At 45.7% G+C, this 14,196-nt stretch overlaps 1 non-coding gene across 1 annotated transcript; it reads left to right on the top strand.

Moving 5' to 3' along the window:
• Nucleotides 1–1,300: 1,300 nt before the first annotated feature.
• On the top strand, nucleotides 1,301–1,373 carry TRNAE-CUC (transfer RNA glutamic acid (anticodon CUC)). Its single transcript has one exon. It is a non-coding gene; the product is annotated as a tRNA-Glu (tRNA).
• The last annotated feature ends 12,823 nt before the right edge of the window (nucleotides 1,374–14,196 follow it).

Genomic DNA, 14,196 nt, shown 5'->3' with positions numbered 1-14,196 from the left:
TTCAAAACATTTATTGTTTTGTGTAGTATTTTTAATTTAGGTAAATGGTATCTGTTCCTTACTTTTCAACATAGCACTTGGTTTGCATGCCCATCCATGTTGCTATGTAGAACATCCAATCCATATCTTTTCCCTGCTGCACAGTACTGCACAGAGTATATCTTCCATGTTTTACTTGTCTGCTCTCCCAGGGATGGACACTAAGATTTCTTCCAACTCTCTGCTCTTACAGATAAAGCTGCAATAGTCTCATACAGAGTTGGCCTGAAAAAGGGCATGTAAGTGAGTTCAGTCTATATCGCCACTAACTGCATGAAGGTTCCTTATAACCACTTGGTGTTATACTGCTTTCTAATCTTTGCTAGTCTAACAGGTAAAGTGACAGAGTTGTTTCATTTTACATTTCTCTGAATACTGATGAGTTAGGACATCTGTTTACATACTTGGTAGGCTTTTGAGATTCTTCTTGAAATTACTTGTTCTTATCTTTGATCATTTTGTATTGGGTTTGCTGTCATTTCTTGTTGACTTGCAAAAGATCTTTGTATATTCTGGATTTTAATTTCTTTATGCTTTAGACATTGCAAATGGCTTCTATCATAGTTTCAGCTGTATATTATCAATACTTTATGTATAGTTTCCTTTGTTGAATAGAAATCCTTCACCTTGGTGTAATGAAACTCATCAAGTTTTGTCTTTTGGTATATGCTCTTTAAATTGTAGTTTAAAGGTTCCTTTCCAACCCGGAGGTACCGGTGTTTTCCCGATTTGTCCTGTATTTTCTTCTCTTGGCATAAGAGTACTCCATCTCTTATTGAGGCCTTTAATCATGTGTGTGACTAAGGCAAATCACTTCACATCTCAGAAAGAGAAGGTACCCAAAAGTTTAATGAGATTTTTTAATGTATCATTCAGGGTTTCATCAGAGAAATGACATGAGATAAGGCCATGGTTCCCAAACTGTGGACTGAGACACCCCAGGGGCTTCAATGAATTCACAAGAGTGCTATGGAATATTTCCAATTTTCAAGGGCTATAAATTGATACCTGACATTTCTTGGACACCACAGGAACTACTAGTTTGAGATAGGTTACAGTTTCAATATTAGATTGTAGTACATGCCTTTCAAAGTTGTCATATCTTTGCAGAGCTGGGTTTTCAGTGGTTTGAGATAAGCAGTGAGGAACAGGAAATGAGGGTGGCAGTGTCCAATGGGATTCCAAGGTTTGAGAAGTTGGGCCACATCCAACAGCTGTACATATCCCACTGGTACTATTTAAAAATATAAAATCAGGGGATTCCCTGGTGGTCCAGTGGTTAGGACGCTGTACTCTCACTGCCGAGGGCCCAGGTTCAATTCCTGGTCGGGGAACGAAGATCCCACAAGCTGTGCAGCGCAGCCAAAAATATATATATATATTTTCAATTTATATGTATCTTCTTTTCAAACATAACTTCAGTTGTTTGGATCTAACCACTTAATGAGTAGAATTGTTTGGTATTTCTTTTGGCCCAGGGCACTGAGAAAAAAAAGTATGAAGGCAATAAAGGCACCAAGAACTGAGAAGCCTTGGAAACCTCTGGAATGAGGGATTTGTTTGGGAATTGGATTGTATGCCACTGTGGGAGCTGGTAGGTGAGTCTGTGCAGGTTGTCGCCTCTGCATCTGATGCTGAGTCATCACTCTAGAGGAAGTCTCTATAGGGCAACCTAGAGATAACTGTAGGACCACTAGACCACATGAGGACAAACTATGCAGAGAATGACCTGCAGGGGAACCTGCACTTTTACCATATTGATGCGTAGGTGGCCCAGGATGCAGGAGCAGTGGGACTTGCACTGGCTGTGGGTCCAGGCACTGCCCTACACCCACAAGAGTAGCCTGTGAACCAGCACACTGACCACTGTTTTCACCTTCGGAGCACAGCATTGTAGCTTGCTTCACTCTTGCAGATCGCCCACTAATGATCTCCTGCAGACGCTCACCTGGACCACTACAGGCAGGGGAGTCTTGGAAATGTCCTTTCAGCATAACTCCAAGGATGCTGTACAGAGCACCACACCGGTGGTTTATTTTCTTCTGTACACTCTTTCAGAGCTCTCCAATATTTTATTTTATTTATTTTTAAATTTAATTTAATTTTATTTTGTAAAATATTTATTTATTTATTCGGTTGTGCCGGGTCTTAGTTGTGGCAGGCGGGCTCCTTAGTGGCGGCTCGCCGGCTCCTTAGTTGTGACATGCGAACTCTTAGTTGCGGCATGCATGTGGGATCTAGTTCCCTGACCAGGGATTGAACCCAGGTGGAGCCTTATCCACTGCGCCACCAGGGAAGTCCCTCTCCAATATTTTAAGTGAGCACATCATAAGAAAAACTGTTCTTTGTGAAAAGAAAGAAATGAAGAAGGAAAAGAGAGAGGGAAGGGAAGGGAGAAGGAGAGTAGGGAAAAAGATTGAGAAAAGAAAAAGATTCAGTGCTTCTTCCAAGAACATCCAGGATCAGCATTCCTGGATGAAGGTATGGTGTGAATAAGGACCCAGAAGCATGACACCCTCTGGGAAGTGTAAAACATTGGCTAAGACTTCCAGTGGGGGGTTGGGTGGGGAGTGCTGGGGTGGGGGCAGAGGGTGGAGCGGCCGGGAGATGGGCTAGAGCAGGAGCCATCAGAAAATACTGAGTTTGAGTTTTCTATTCAGGAGGGGACTGAGTGCATACATTAAGCACAGGTTTAAAACACAGGTATCTAAATGCCAGGAGACCCCGGAGAAGCACTTTAGCATTTCCCTGAGCCTCGCTTTTCATGTTAATTGAAAAGGGTAGCTTAAATAGTGGTAGTTATAAAGACGGGGTAAAGCCTCGTGGGGTAGTGGCAATTGCTCAAAGCCCTTTTGTCCCCACACTGCTCAGTGACCAGTGTCCCCTGACCCTCTCATTGCTCACCCTCCACTGCCTCCCAGGCCTCTGCCCCTTCCCGCCTTGTAACAGTGTGGGTAGAACTGTGTGGATTGCACAGAACTCCAAACGGGGATTTAATAACTACTATCTATGAAAAACATCTACCCCAGAGTGCCCCCTCATTTTATTTTCACTTCTTACAAGGTTTTCCTCAAAAGGAAGGTTTGGTACATTTTCTTTGAAACAGTGTCACACTCCAGTAATTTCCTCACATTACTTTGAAGCCCCAGATGCCTTCAGGAAGCTGACACATTGTGGTCATTCTCACTTGACATCACTCCAGTGCCTGTGAAGACAGTTGTTTCGCCCTGCAACATTTGCTTAATTCGATACTTGGTTCCTGAGAAGGAGTAAAGGAGAAGTCACCCCCTTAATTTAAATGTTGAATATGTGTCTTTGCAAAATTGCAGAAGTTCAAGCAGCCTTGTACTTCTGTTTGGTCAAAACTCAGTTTTCTTTATCTTCTCCAGGAAGCAAGGTGAGGAGTTGTCCTGAAAGTAAATATGATGGGCATTACTAAATCTGACCACAGGAAGGCTGCAAGAATGTTAACCATAGCTGTGCTCATTATGAGAGAACAAATTCCCTGGAGGGCCAGCATTCATTTATAGCAGGGAATAAAAATAGGCTGCTTCTTCCTGCTTCGAGGGGCACTTCTCTATATTGAGGGTAAAAGGTGGAAAAACAAGAAGCAAACAAAACCCCCTCAAATCGCGGGGTATTGGTTAAATACATTCAGTAATGTGCTGCATCCAGCTTGTAGCAGTTTATAAGAACCAACTGTGAGATCTCTTCCCAACTCCATGATGTTATGTAACATTGGTACCTTGAAATTGGAAATGGTTGGATTATTTACACCAGGGGAATTGGCAAATACTACATATTAGGGCTGTTGGGTTTTTGTTTGTCTGTTTTTGTTTCTTTTGAGAGACAGTTGTTAAACACTTATCAGGATCCTGCTATTTATAGTATGTTCATGAAATGGAATATTAAGTTGCTATCAACATTGACGTTATAGAAAAATATTTCATAGTAAGTAGGTGTATGCAGAAAGATGAATAAGACCCTCACCTCACACCATACACAAAGATTAACTCAAATGAATCATGGACTTAGACCTAAGAGATAAAACAATTAAACTTTTAGAAGAAAACACAAAAGAAAATCTTGAGACTTTGAGCTAGGCAAAGATTTCCTAGATGCAGTACCAAAAGCATAGTTCGTAAATGGAAAAAAAAATTGATAAAGTGGACCTCATCAAAATTCAAAACTTTTGCACTTCAAAAGACAACATTAAGAACATGTAAAGGCAGGGACTTCCCCGGCAGTCCAATGGTTGGGAGTCCGCCCTTCCACTGCAGGGGGCACGGGTTCTATCCCTAGTCGGGGAACTAGGATCCCACATGCCGTGTGGCACCCCCCCCCCAAAAAAAAACCATGTAAAAACAGGAAATAGACTGGGAGAAAATATTTGCAAAACACATATCTGATAAAAGACTTGTCTCCAGAATTACAAAGAACTCATACAACTCAATAGTAAGAAAACAATGGGCCCAAGCAAAAAATAGGCAAAAGATATGAACAGATATTCCACCAAAGAATATTTATGAATGGCCATTAAAGTATGAAAAGATGCTCAACATTTTTAGTCATTAAAGAAATGCAAATTGAAAATTAAAACCACAATGAGATACCATTTCACACCCACAGACGCCAACCAAGGTCACAGCTCCCATCCTTCCTAGAGCTGGTCACAATCAGTTAGGAGTTGGCACTTTACTCCTCCTTTCCCACCCAGACACTTGATCCCAAGATGTCTTCATGGCATCTATTATTTTTAATATTTGAAATTTTATTTTAATAATTTATTGACAACTATTGAGATAGATATTTCAAGACTAGGGTGAAAACTCACTCATGATTTCCAGTTCCATATTTGACCCTTTTGGAGGTTGAAAGATTCCCTGGAAGGTCATATCCAATGTGGGAATACGCTCTGCAATAAGCCAACAGAAGGTCATCCACCCCTTCAGCGTTTTTCCACTAACCGAGAACTTGCTTTTTTCCATGCATTCACAAGGAGAGGGTGCCCTTGTTCAGGGTCAGCCAATATCTGACCAGCCTGAGACAAGAACTGGACAACAGATGTTGAGAACAGAAGAGCATCTGGAAAAAGACCAGGATCAAAATTGAGACCTTATTTCTAACCACCCACATCTAGAGGAGTTGACCAGCTACTTAGTGTGAAGGGGCTACTGGGTTGTACCTGTGGTAGTCAGTGGGTATCTTCCCAAGCTGGTTCTTAATTTAATCCAGAGGTAATTTATCCATCGTAGCCCTTTGATTTTTCCCAAGTGTTGGTGGGGGTGGGGAAGGGGAGTAGAGTCCGTTTGTTTTCTAAGCCCAGAGATAAGCAGATCTTTGCAATGAATTTTCTAGCAAATGTCACACAATTGGTTCTTATTGACCTAGTTTTAAGGTAAGACCTTGTCACTTATGGCCTGATCACAAGATAACTTTTCCCTGAACTGCCATCCATCACAGATCTTACCATCTAGTTCTTGTGCATGACTAATGTTCTAAGTATCAGAGCATGAATTTACTTTCTTTCCTCTTAAATCTCATCTTGTTGGTTTCAGTTCAGTGACCCAGTCTATCAAGATCCGTTTTAATCTCCATCTTTGCATTGAGTTCCTAACCTGTGTTCTTGTCCTCAAAATTGACAAACAGTAAATGCTATGTGGAACATAAATCTGTAAACTGTTATAAAATAATCACTGTAAGAGAACTACAAGGTTGACAGGCATTGTTGAGTTGTATTCACTTCCTCGCCCTTGAGGAAGCCAAAGATCAACGCTGAAGAGATTGAAGTAGCACAAAGTTCACTGGGCACCATGGCATAGGAGTGGTGGGTACAGAGCAGAGGGAGTTGTGGATACTGGCATGTGCTCACACGTGTGTACCTGGGTGTGCAGAGGGCAAAAGGAGGAGGCTTCTGTGGGGCTCGCTGTGAAAGACTAAAAGGAATGAGACCTAGGGGGGCGGCACTAGCACGTTTGGATAAAGACCGGGAACAGTGAACCCCAAGACTCCTGGAAGTGTCTCGTAACCATTTCCACAATGTTAATTTTGTTACCTGCTCTGTTTCTCTGTTTCGATATGTGATGTTCCTTGGAAAGACAGCTGTGTGTTTTTTCGGTCCCTGTGCAGTGAAGGGGTGGGGGAGCCTCGGCAACTCTAATGCCCTTTGCAGAGAGATCAACTCAGGGAGAAGGGGAAGCAGAGGTACGCAAGGTGATGTGGGCCAAACCCAAAGCAGTCGAGGGAGGAAGGGGGCGCTTGTATACCAAGCTCAGACCCTTTGGCAGAGACGTTCCTGTCTCGCACAGGTGGGCTATTTTCTCCTTCGAAAGGGAGGCAGCGGGATAGAGTAGGAAGCAAAGGTCTCTACGCTTCTGATTGCAGGCTGCTGTCAGTTACAGCGCTGCGCAGGTACCTCCAACATGTGAATATTTATTTATTCATTATCACATGTGTGTTCTACTGTGCTAGTATCTTATGTATAGAATAACACCAAAAGAAGATAAAAGTATAATATAAAAATAAAGACAGTTCTGTTTTCTTCCCACATCCCAGTGGAAGGTCTTGTACTCCCTTGCCCACGTCTACCCCTCCAGGCATCTGCCTTTTTCATATGGGGGAATTACATGGCATGTGAATTATATATCAATAAAGTTGTTATGTGACAGAAAGAAAGAAAGGGCACTGGCTGGCAGGAGTTGGGGACATCTGGGAAGGCTTTATAACTCTAAAATTAGGTACAAAGAAGAGTTTGTCAGTTTGTGGAGTGGAGTGAAGGATGTGCCAGATCAGTTGATGCAAAGACCTGGAAGTGAGAGGGGGGCTTTCCTTGTTTTAGGAGCTGAAAGTAGCCACAAAGACAGGCACAGAGTGAGGTGGGGTGAGCAAGGGGAGGAGAGCCTGAAGAGCCCAGCAGGAGCCAGACCCCCAGATGCCTTGTGAGCCAACTGAAGTTTAGGACCTCTTCCAATTAGCAAATGAGTCAAGCTTGGGAGTGACATGCCCAGATTTGCACCTTAGGAGGATCATTCTGGCTGCAGAATGGATTAAAAGAGGATAAGACGGGGACTCTTTATCAGGAGGAGGTTGTCCTCAAGGGATGAAATAATGGGGACCCAACACAGGCAAGTGGCATTGAGGACAGAGCCAGGTGGACAGGGTGTGAGGGCAGGGACCCCCAGGTATCTGTTTCTGGCAGTTTAGTCAAGGGCACTGTCATTTGCTGAGATTGTGAACCCAACTTGGGCAAGGAGTCTGCTAATGAATTGGGTTCTGGGTGTACCACATGTGGCCACAAGATGCTCGGTGGGTACCTGGAGGCAGGCGCTGCCGGAGATCTTCTAAATGCAGGCGTTTAATAACTAAAAGTTTTCAAACAAAATCCAGCTTTCTGGCCTCTCTGGGAAACCTGAAGATTTGGTCATTCTGCATTTGTGTTCACTCTTGAGCAAGGATCAGCAAACTACAGTCTGAATGCCAGATCCAGCCCTTGGCTCGTGTTTATATGACCCTAGACGTAAGCTTTTTTTTTTTTTTTTACGTTTCTAGAGGGTTGTTAAAACAAAGAAGGATATATGACGGAGATTGTACGTGGCCCACAAAGTCTACAATATTTGCTCTCTGGCCCTTTAAAGAAAACGTTTGCCGACCCTGCTCCTGGCAGCCATCTGCTAGTGCTGAGTTGCTGCTGCCACCTTTCCACCATACGTGCCCCCGGTTGCTTCAGTCCCCACGCTATGCTCCTGCCCAGCCCGACTCACTCACGTACAATTTCTCCTTGGCCCCTGGCTGGACCCCTGATCCTGAGAATGTGTGACAAGAGAAAAGGGCCAGAAGCCAAGGCAAAGACAACCTTTTAGAGACAAGCAAAGAAAGACTGAAAGGAACAGAGAGATAGGAGGGAAACTAAGAGAGGGGGCGTCTTCCAGGTCAGAAAATAGAACTTTTCAAGAAATAAGTGGTGGTCAGGTTCTCTGGTGCAGCTGAGCAGCCAGGCTGGGGGAAGCCTTTAGAACCCCCAGTGGGTTTAGCAAGTGACTGTGGGGTGATGAGTTTTAATGGAATGGAGAGCACAGATGCCAGATTTGAGTGGTTGAGGAGCAGATGGCTTTCCGTTTTAACTGTGGAGGGAGGGAGAGAGGGGGCAGCAGCTGGAGGGGTCACGACTTTATCAGATGGGAAAGGCTTGAGCTACAGAGAGGAAGAGATGGAAGATGGGGGACAAAGCTGATGGAGTAATGTCTGCAGAGGGGGTCGGGGATGGGCAGGATTTGCCTCGGCTGAGCGTCCCATGGGAACGAGTCCAGGAGATGTGAAAGTGCAGGTGAAGAGGAAGGTTTTCTAGCAAGAAGTTAAGAGTATTTTATCCTGTTGGCTTCTATTTTCTTGGTGAAAAAGTAGTGGGTCACCTGCTGATAGTGGGGATTGGGGGACAGTCACAGAATTCTAGAGTGAGAGGGTTTGAGCTACATGTGGCACAGAATAGGGAAACTCGGCAGTGTTGCTGTGTAGCTCTGTGAGGCCCACTGAGCCTGGAGGCTGTGGCTCTGGGGGGACCCCTGCTCTTCTAGGCTGTCTGAGCAGTCCAGGGAGCAGCCTGAGGAAGGTGGACGGGAGCCTGTGAGTCATAAAGGCATGACCATCTTCCCCTCCCTCCTCTCAGGGACCCTGTAAGTGTCGACTTCTGGCCCGAAGTCAGAGGACTGGGCAGACACAGGGTGTCAATCCACGCACTCCAGCCAGGACTTCCAGCAGCGCAGGAAAGACAGGTTCCCTCTTTGAAATGTGCTCTATTTACAATTTAAAAAGCAGAAGAAAAGGAAAGCAGAAGGAGCCCTTTTCTAAAACCTTGCTTTAAAACCAGCACAGTTCAACATGAATTATGATTTAGCATCTGCAGAACATCTCACCGTTTTAATGAGTGCTCACATTGACTGCCGCTCACACGGATTACACAGCAGCCCAGCCCCCTTGCTCACTTCATCTCACCACAGCAACAGGGTGCTGAGCAGGGAAAGCAGAGGGAGGCGTGTTTCATTTTCACAAGTGAAAGGAGCAAAGTTCACAAAATTTGTAACCACCGCAGGCGGCAATGTCAGGCTTTGGATAAACCTAACTTATCCAAAGGTACAACTACAATCAGAATTCTGAACTCATCCTGTAACGAAGGGAAAGACAGTCGGGGGTGCAGTTGACACTGGGACCCCTTTAGTTAACCTTGAGTTCAAATTCCAGCTCCACTTTCCTTAGCTATGTGACCTTGGGCAATACTTCAGCTCTTCTCAGTCTTGTTTCCTCATCTGGGAGGTGGGTATTGACCGCAATCTTGACAACAGAGGATGCAGAGCCTCAGCGAGGGTTCAGAGAGATAGCCCCACGGAGCAGGAGCAGGGCACGTGGGGAGCTGTAGATAAGGGCTCAGGTTTCTAACTGTGATGGTAACGTTTCTTCCTGTGCAGAAAGGAGAAGATTTCAGAAGACCTGGCCCTCAGTCTTGCTTTAACCACCAGCTTTGTGACCTGCGCAGTCACTTTCCCTCCCGGGTACTCAGTGTCTCCATTTACAATGGGAAGCCATAGACAGGAACAGTGATCAGGGTGTCCTGAGTCCTTGCGGGAGTATAAATCGACACAGGCTCTGTCAGCTGAGCCTTAAGCCGGACTACACGACCTCATCAATTAGGCTTCTATATATTTCCTATCTGATTCACCTGACCAGCTTATAGTATGTGTTGTCATTTGCTACATTAAAAAACAAACAAGCAAAAAAAACCTAGAACTTCATGGCTTAAAAATAACAAAACTGTTTATTCCCAGTCATGATTCTGTGGGTGACTGAGGGGTTCTTCTACTTCGTGTGGCATTGGCCGGGGCGCTGGGATGGCTGGAAGGTCCAAATTGGTCTCCATCACTGAGAGGGCAAGTTGGTGCTGGCCGTCTACCAGAGTTCAGTCCTCCATGAAGCCTCTGTGTGGCTGCACTGGGCTTCTCACCTCAGGGCACTGGATTTCAAGAGGCAGCAACCAGCAGCCAAGAGTGAAAGTTCCAAGAGGAAGAAAGCAGGAGCTGCCAGGCCTGAAGACCAGGGCAGGGGAGTTCCACCACATTAGGTCAAAGCAGTCCCAGGCCAGCCTAAATGCAGGGGGCAGGAAATGCACCCCACCCCTCGATGTGTACAGGGAAGGACGGAACTGATGGTGACCACTTTGGAGATTATATACCACCCGGTAGAGACACGTATTTTTTTTATTTCACCAATTAATAGTTCACAAAGATTCATTGTCTGCTCTCTGAGGCCCCTCCCTCCTCAAATTGTGTAAGAACCCTGGGGGCTTAAAAAGTCTTGGTCCTTCCAAACACAGGCTGGGAGAGAACTTGAAGGGGCTGTGCTGGCCACTGCTACTCTGTTCTAGAAACAGCACACAGGTCACTGTTGAAGCCTGGACGGGCTCAGCCCCAAGGACACTTGTCTGTTCAGGAGGTGATGTCCTCGCTGCTCTGGCTCCATCCAGGCCACTGTAGGGGTGTCACACGCTGGCCTCCAACATTGTTGCTCCTTCAGCTCACACATGCTCAGCCATCGTTCCCAAGGTGTGGCACCATGCTGGTCCAGAGGCTGCTGGTCTAAGCTGCAGGCTATTCCAGAATCACTGCCTCCTACACACACGCGCACACATACACACACGCACGCACGCACGCGTGCGAGCACACAAACACACACCGCAAAGTCTTAGGCCCTTGAATTAAGCTCAGAGCCCCTTCCCCCCAGTGAGTTTATCTTTGCCCTTAGAGCCCTTGTCCTTTCCTGTCACCCTGGGCCCCTCTGCCAGATTTTCTCAACTTTTAATGTATGCAGTCCCTCCCCTCCCAAGGCTTTTGACCCCTTATGTGAAATGGTTTTCCCCTCCCTAAAGCTCCAAGGAGACCCAGGAGGGGCAGCTTTCATCAGGCCACACAAAGCACATGGCTGTTGCACCCTCTCCAAAAAGCAATTTGATTCTCCTTGCTACCATTAAGTTTGCACAACTACATGGGGACACTCAGGAAAAATTGCTCCCAGGTGACCTTCAATCCGGAAGCCTCTGGTCAAAAATTAATATATAGAGTAAACTCTGTTAGAATCTTAGCAGAAATTGGTGGTCGCCAGAGGGGAGGGGGGGTGAGGGGTTGGGCAAGATAGGTGGAAGGGATTAAGAGGTGCAAACTTCCAGTTATAAAATAAGTCATGTGAAGTAATATATAGCATCAGGAATATAGTCAATAATACTATAATAACTTAGGTGACACATGGTTACTAGACTTAGAGTGGTGATCATTTTGTAATGTATTTAAATGTCGAATCACTATGTTGTACACCTAAAACTAACATTATATTGTATGTCAACTATACGTCAGTTTTTTAAAATAAATTTATTTATTTATTTTTTTTATTTTTGGCTGCATTGAGTCTTCATTGCTGTGTGCGGGCTTTCTCTAGTTGTGGCGAGCGGGGGCTACTCTTTGTTGCAGTGTGCGGGATTCTCATTGCGGTGGCTTCTCTTGTCGTGGAGCACAGGCTCTAGGCGCGCGGGCTTCAGTAGTTGCAGCATGCGGGCTCAGTAGTTGTGGCTCGCAGGCTCTAGAGCACAGGCTCAGTAGTTGTGGCGCACGGGCTGAGTTACTCTGCGGCATGTGGGATCTTCCAGACCAGGACTTGAACCTGTATCCCCTGCACTGGCAGGCGGATTCTTAACCACAGCGCCACCAGGGAAGTCCATATGTCAATTTTTAAAATGACAGCATAAACAAAACTGGTAGTCCCTAATTATTAATATTTGAAGAATACATTTAAGTCAGTCTTCCACAAAGTTTGATTCTAAAGAAAGCAAAAAACCCAACTTCGGTTCACTTGCTCCCCTCACAGAGTTTAGTTTATTCTCACCCTGAGTTTAGATTTCAGCCCTAAGCAAAATCCAACCCTGACCCTTGCCTTTGCTTCTTTGTAAATTTTAAATTTGATATAATTTCAAATTTGCGCAAAAGTTTCAACAACGGATCAAAGAACTCAAGTTCAGAGAACATTTTATCCAGATTCACCAGTTGTTAGTATTTTGCCCCCTTTTATGTAATCGTTCCCCTCCCCCTCCATGTTTAGTATGTATGTTGTTTTTCTGGGCTATTTGAGAGTAAGTTGCAGACATCGTGTTCCTGAAGACCTTCTAAGTACTTCAGTGTGTATTTTATAAGAACAAGGACATTCTCTTACGTAGCCACAGATCAGTGATCAAAGTCAGGAAATTTAACATTCATCCAGTGCTGTTTTCCAATCCACGGTCCATATTCACATGTTGCCCACTGCCCTGAAATGGTCCTTTGTGAGCTATATCTCCCTATAATCCAGATCCAATCTGGGTTCTTGCTTTGCATCAAGTTGCCAAGTCTCTCCAGCTGACTTTCATCTGGAAGAGCCCTCAGCCTTTCTTAGTCCATGTCTCCTCTTTAGGCAGGTGCATTTCTGTGCAAGGATTGGGAGCTCAGAGCCCTTCACCTCTTTGCAGCCACACCTGCTCCTTTCCCTCTTTGGCCCCTAATCCTTCCTGGAACGTGCAGTTCCTCTGTAGATAAGGAAGCCCCACTAAGCAGCCTTGCCTCGGGGGCAGAGAGAAGAGACAGAGAACATGGGGTAAGCATCTGTATTGTTTCTTGTGACTTCTCTCCAGCCAGGAAAATGTGATTCTGGTAACTCCATGCTTGTTCCCTTTTTATTTTAACCACATTTTGTTGTAAAAATAGTGTGCTGATCATGACAAAGGAAACTTAGTGAAATGGAAAGGGAACATAATCCTCGTTATATTTACATGTGCCAGTCTAGTAATGCATTTTATACAGTTCAGGTCATTGGACTCTTTCTTTGTCATCTGCTTTCCACATTTTTTTAAATGTAAATTGTTTCTGACCTCTGTCCTCCACATAGGACACTCAGGCGAAGGTGCAGACAGGACCTAGCATAGTTCGTGAAGCCCCTGCCTGCCCTCATCCCCTAGTATATGGCCCCTGTGCTCCTCAGCTGTGTCCGTTCTCTCCCACTGTCGATGCTGATCCATGGTGCCCACCTGGTAAACGTCCCTGTGATCTTGGGTGCCCTCAGCCTGCAGTGGCTCGAAGCAGGATTTCAGTTCCCCGGCCGGAGATGGAAGTCGGGTCAAGGCAGTGAGAGCGCTGAATCCTAACCACTAGACCACCCGGCACAGTGGCCAGTGACAAGGTCCTGGCCCATCGGCTTTGTGGAAATGAATTCCCACAAAGAGGTGGAAAGTAGTGAAGCAAGTGAAGTGTTCATTAGGAGGATAAAGGGTACATGTGGGTAGACACACGGTTGGGGTCTGAGAGGGAGTCACGCCCTCGTGGTAGTTTGAATCACTTATATGGGGCGTTTCTTCCAGGTTTCCTTTGGCCAATCACCTTGCTTTGCCTGGTTCTGAGTCCGCATTTGGTTTATCTCAGTGTCCTCCCATGTGTGCGCGCCAAGGTGGATTCTAGTGAAGAGGCCTATGGGTAGGTTGACATCACCTGCAGTGGGGTGGCACCCCCTCCCTTTTTGACCTTCAAGGAGCCTTTCTGCCCATGTGTATTCAAGGAGGTCTCCTTGACTTCGAGAATGAGGAATATGTGGTCTCCTTATCTCTCATCTGGGCAGGGCTCATCTTCTCTCTCATTCCTGCTATTTTGGAGTCTCTGTCTGCAGGGGATGAACTCCAGCTGCTCAGCCTGGGGCCCATCTCTCTCCTGCCTCACTTGGAGGCGGCCTAAACATTACTTCCTTGTTGCAGCTGCTCCTGACCCTGATCTTACTACCCCAGCCCCTCCTACAGCCCAGGACAGTCCCTCCCTGCTGGTTCCAAACAGTGGTTATCGTTCTGTTTTGTAGATGTGCTCTGTGAGTTTCCTGTAGGCGGCACCTGCTCCTTCTATTTCAGTGTCCCCAGTACCAGGCACAGCACATAGTCTGGGAGTGAGTAATGCATATGTGAGGTTCAGTATCCTTTTTTTGTGGCTGCGCGGCATGTGAGATCCTAGTTCCTCGACCGGGGATTGAACCTGCGCCCCCTGCGGTGGAAACGCAGAGTCTTAACCACTGGACTGCCAGGGAAGCCCTCAGTATCAGTATCCTTCTTTCATC

The sequence above is a fragment of the Balaenoptera ricei genome, chromosome 11 (genome assembly GCF_028023285.1).
Source record: "Balaenoptera ricei isolate mBalRic1 chromosome 11, mBalRic1.hap2, whole genome shotgun sequence".
In the NCBI taxonomy this organism is placed as follows: domain Eukaryota; kingdom Metazoa; phylum Chordata; class Mammalia; order Artiodactyla; family Balaenopteridae; genus Balaenoptera; species Balaenoptera ricei.
The sequence above is the reverse complement of the archived record's forward strand: the minus strand, read 5'-3'. Positions and strand labels throughout refer to the sequence as shown.